This window comes from Myotis brandtii, unplaced genomic scaffold (assembly GCF_000412655.1).
Source record: "Myotis brandtii unplaced genomic scaffold, ASM41265v1 scaffold1377, whole genome shotgun sequence".
Classification (NCBI taxonomy): Eukaryota; Metazoa; Chordata; class Mammalia; order Chiroptera; family Vespertilionidae; genus Myotis; species Myotis brandtii.
Window position 1 is genome coordinate 37,941 of NW_005354903.1, and position 5,283 is coordinate 43,223.

Genomic DNA, 5,283 nt, shown 5'->3' on the forward strand with positions numbered 1-5,283 from the left:
ACTGGGTACACTGGCTCTTGGATCTCTAAGGAGGTGCTAATTTAGCCTCTGCCTGAGGCTACCCAGCAGGAGCTACAGAGAGATCTGCACATTCCTCTTCTTTGTTTGAAATTTGGAGGTGCCCAGATGAGGCCCAGCTGTGAAGCAATGCAAGCTGCTGTGGGGCCTTGGGCCTTCTTTTGGATGTTCTGGGTCTCTCTGACCCAGCTGCAGTTTGTTAGGTAATTTTAGATTGCAAAGGCCACAGCATTCACATGCAGAAACCTCTGCACACAGCTTGGGTGGGGAGGGGTCTCAGGGAATCAACAGGGTGGAACAAACAGCTATGACTGATCCTCAGCCCTGCCCTAAGAGGACCTGGGTCTCACTGTTCCCCAGTAATTGCTGCAAGCACCTCTGAGAGAAAGCCACCCTCAAGTTCTGCCTGATGCCAGACATTTCAGTTTCTCCCCGTATGAGTGTGGGTCCCCAGAGACTCGCCTGGAACTGGATTTCAGATGAGTAGGGAGCTTGTGTCTCCCTCCCGATTGAAAAAGACAGCGTGTCCTCAGTTGCCAGCCCTTTCTGTGTACGCCTCCTTACCTCTGCATTTTACTTCCTCACCGCACCTCCTCTGAGTCTCAGTGTGCTTTTCTCTTTCCTTCTAGTTGCAGAATTTCCACTCGGCCAGCCTTCCTGTGGTTCTGGATGATGTCCATTTTGTCTTTTAGTTGTATTTTTGAAGTGGTTGTGTGAGGCAGCAATTTCCAGTGTTTACCTATGCCACCATCTTGGTTCTGCACACCAAAAATTTTTGAGTTCGATCTTGGTTGGGGCACATAGAGGAGGCAACTGATCGATGTTCCTCTCTTACATGTATGTTTCTCTCTTTCTCTCTCTCTCCTTTATTCTCTCTAAAAGTAATGAATATATCCTTCAGAAAGATTAAAAAAATTAAATTGCCATAAAAAGTAAAAAAAAAATACAAAATAATTGACCTTTCATAACAAAAATATAACAAAGTTCATGTAATTGCAAAGAAATTTTATTTCTTTAACATGGCCCTTATCTTTCCACCATTGCACATATATGAGTATACTGTCCCCACTCTTCCTTAATTGTTAGATTTTTATCAGCATCACACTGTCTTAGGAACAAGGATTCAGGTCCACTGACAACAGAAACAGAGTTTTGGGTAAGTTAAAGATAAGATATTAATTTCAGCTATGTTTCAACCTGAGACCAATGAAACTACAGACCTTACCAACCAGATTTTCAGGTAACTTGGCAGAATGATTACATGGCTGATATCAAAACCTGATACAAAGATGAACTATTCCTACCCTGGCCCACAACCCAACCCCCTTAATTATCATGATTAAGAATTTTTCCCATATGTTCTCATGCTGGCCATTGAGCAGCCAGGTCTTTCATCACTGCTCACCTGCCAGCCATTACTTCTTCTCTTGTGATGACAACTATTCTAAATTAGTTATTTCTTACTTTTGTATTTTTATACACTTACTGCTTATTAATGTGTCTTATATAGATATAATGATTTTATTTATTATTTTTTAAATTTAACTTTTCATCACCTCTATATGCTCTTCCACCTCCATTCCCCCCACACCATTATTATTTTTTAATTCTCACCTGAGAATATATTTTTATTGATTTTAGTGAGACAGGAAGGAAGAGGGATGGAAAGAGAGGGAAACATGGATGTGAGAAACATGGATCAGTTGCATCTTGTACACTTCCTGACAAGAGATGGAACCCCAAACCTTCTTACTGTATAGGAGTTTGCTCCAATCAAAAATCCACCCTGCCAGGACTATTTCTTTAATTTTTATAGTAAGTTTATTAAAGCTGGGGACAGTGGAAGAAGAAAGGGTTTAGGATAGAAAAAGCAATAGGAGACATCCTAGGCTGGGTGCTTTGGTTCTCTAGAAATATTATAGGATATAAATCAGCCTAGGTCAGGCTGCTCTGGCTCATTGGAAAATCAGAGAAAAGGGGCCTTGGAGACAGGTTCAGGGTTTTAGCCCAAATGAGCTCCCACTGGCCATTACTCCCTGGTGCAAGTCTCCTGGGCTCTATTAGAGTTTAGCAGATTCACACCTGTTGGGGAAGAACAGGGATAAGGGAAAGGCCTGGGCAAGCTTCCAGAGGGAGAACATGCCTTAAAAAAATTTAAAAATAGCCTTTCCAGTGACACTCAGTGGTCGATGAACCAGGAGGTCAACAATGGTTTCCTGGTCAGGACCGAAGCTTAGGTTTCTGGCATGATCCCAGTGTGGGGCCAGGCAAAAGGCATCAAATTGAAATTTCTCTCTCATCGATGTTTCTTTCTCCTTCTTCATCTCCCTTACTCTCTCTCTTTTAAAAAAGTTTAATAAAAATGACTTTATATGAATAGCCCCTGACTGTATAACACACTGTTTTGCCCTTGCTTGTTTACTGACCAAGCAAACACTGTTCCCTTGATAACTTCTGAGATGCAGTCCCACCTGTAAATCCAGGTCCATTTCAGGATACCTTGCATCCTCCACCCACTCACCTTGCTGTCTCGGAGTCCACTCTTCATCAGAGTCCTCAGTGTCCTCCACCTGGGGTTTGATGACTCCTGTGGTGGCTCATGAAAGCTGGACAAGGGGCTCTGAGACCTGGAGAGAAAGACAATCTTTGTCCTAAAAGTGAAGAGTTTGAAGGAGGAACAAACACCACAGAGCTAGTGTGACTGGATGGGATGGGCTGGAAGACTCTAGAACAAGGCTCTGGGAGATCTCCATGGGCAGTACCAGCCCTGCACTAACACAAGGGAGCACAGCCCCCATTGGTGCCACCACGGAAGGGGACTTTAGGCAGAGCCTCCTGAGAGCTGACCTAGGGTTCTGGAGCCCCAGGCTCCTCCTTGCCTGGCCCTGGTGGTCACCTATGCTGATGAGCACCTCGTAGTTTCTCTTCACATTCCAGTACCGGGCTTTCTCCCAGTCTCTCATCTCGGCCCACTCTTCCTGGGAGAAGTACACAGAAATGTCTTTGAAAGTATCTTTGGTCTGAAGAAGAGAACAGATTCTGTCAACAACTCAGGAATGCAGATGAGAACTAGGAGCTGGGCTTTCGTCCCTTGTGTGCAGGGGGTTCTCTGTGAGGAGAGGCAGAGGCTCTCTGGGCCCCTGCCGGGTGGTACCTGGTCCCTGAATACACTCTGTGTGTCCATTCCCCACTGAGCTTGGACCCACCTAGAACCCTGGGGACTTGGGGGCTCTGAGTGGTGATGCAGGAGTCAGGGGGAGTAGAGGCTGGCATCTTATGGGCTCTTAGGGCTGATGGAGGGGGAGCAGGTGTGAGGAGCCCTGAGAGTGATGGAGGGGGATCTGAAGGGCCCTGAAGGGTGATGAAGAGGCAGGCAGTCCAAAGGGATGTGAGGCCCTGAGGGCCAATGGAGTGGGGGCAAGTCTGAGGGGCCCTGAGGGGTGATGCTGGGTGGGGGGTCTGAAGGGCCTTAAGGGGATGCTGAAGTGCCTGAGGGACACTGAGGGCCAATGGGGGGAGGTCAGCATGTCTGAAGGGCCCTGAGGGGCAAGGCTGGGGATCTGAAGGGCCCTGAGGGGCAAGATCAAGGGTCTGAAGAGCCCTGAGTGGCAATGCAAGTGGGGATCTGAGGGGCCCTGAGGCCTGATAGAGGGGTAAAACTGGGGATCTGAGGGGCCCAGAGGGGCAGGGCCTGGTGACTGAGGGGCCCTGAGGGGTGAGGCCTGGTGGTCCTTGGGTGAGGTCAGAGGCGCCCTGACAGTTGGGGCTTGGGGGGGGACTGCTGGTGACAGATCCGGGTTTCGGGAATTCCACCTGCGATTCTGGAACAATATAGGCGGGAGAGGTGCATTCTCCCAGGGGCAGAGACCTCGCAGGCTGGACAGGATCTGGGGACTTACTGGCTGAGGAAATTTCGGGTGCCCGGGTGAGAGGCTTTGGGACTTCTGAGGGTGAGAGACTGAAGGTCTCTCCTTAAAGGGGCTTCAGGTCTCTGGACATTGAGTTTCCAGGACTGGGGCATTTAGGGTCTCAGAGTTGGGGAAAATTTGGTATTTCTGGGCACGCCCTCAGCTGAAGGGAATGGGGGCTTTAGGAGTGTGTTGGGGCCTAAGCATTGGGGGATTTAGTGTTTATCTGGGCGAGGACACTTGAGATCCTCCTGGTTAGCGGACTTGGGGTCCCTCGAGGCTGACAGGATTGGGGGCCTCTCAGGAAGAGGGCATTCAGGGTCTCTTGGGCTGGAATTTGAGGGTCTCGGGCTAAGGGGTTCACACTGCAAGTTCTCCATTTTCCTGTGAGTCTCCCGGCTGTGAGGCCACAATGCTTACCCTGGCTTGCTTCCCTGACTTGCTTTCAGGAGGTGTGAGGCCGTTGGGGTTGGAGAGGTTTGGGAGGGCAAGGTTCCAGACAATAGAGCGGGTCACGCGTCATCCGCCAATCAGTGCTGGGGTCCCAGGCCCTGCCCACCAATGGGCAGTCAGAAGACCCGGAAAGGGCGAGGCATAGGGTGGAGCCTTCCTGTCAGTCAAGGGCGGAATCTTGGGCTCTGGTCCTACCCTGAACCACCTCACCCCATGGTGATTGGCTGCTACAGGTGCTGAGCGTGTCTGTCAAGAAGCCTTCAGCAAGGGAGCAGAGCTTGGAGGTTTCCATGGCTTGCTTTCCAGCAACTTGCCTGAGGGACCTGCCCTGCAGGAGGTGGGCGCCCCAGCTCTGGCAGGTCTTTAGCGTGGACATGGCCTCCCTGCACAGACCTGGCTCGGTCTGTGTTCCACCAGATTGTACTTAGGATCCAGGTCTTTCTTCTAGACCAGTGGTTCTCAACCAGTCAGTCGTGACCTCTTTGGGGGTTAAACGACCCTTTCACAGGGGTCGCCTAAGACCATCGGAAAACACATATATAATTACATATTGTTTTTGTGATTAATCACTATACTTTAATTATGTTCAATTTGTAACAATGAAATTGGGGGTCACCACAACATGAGGAACTGTATTAAAGGGTTGTGGTATTAGGAAGGTTGAGAACCACTGTTCTTGACCCATTTGTGTCCTTCCTTAGTGAATTGTATAACTGGCAGTATGTGGTGAATAATGCATTACATTTGTGAGGAAACTTTAAATCATAATTCTGATTAGATAATTCATAGACACAAAATTAGTTCCATGGGGTTCAAAGATTCAACAAGAAGAAAGAAAATTCTAAGTATAGTAAGAAAGTTATTGGGAGGATTTTAAATCTTACTTAAAGAGATAGAAGAGGGA

General features: G+C 48.4%; 1 pseudogene; it reads right to left on the reverse strand.

Annotated features, from left to right (window-relative positions):
- LOC102254645 overlaps window positions 1–4,755 on the reverse strand; it is a 25,751-nt pseudogene extending 20,996 nt beyond the window's left edge.
- Window positions 4,756–5,283: the final 528 nt, after the last annotated feature.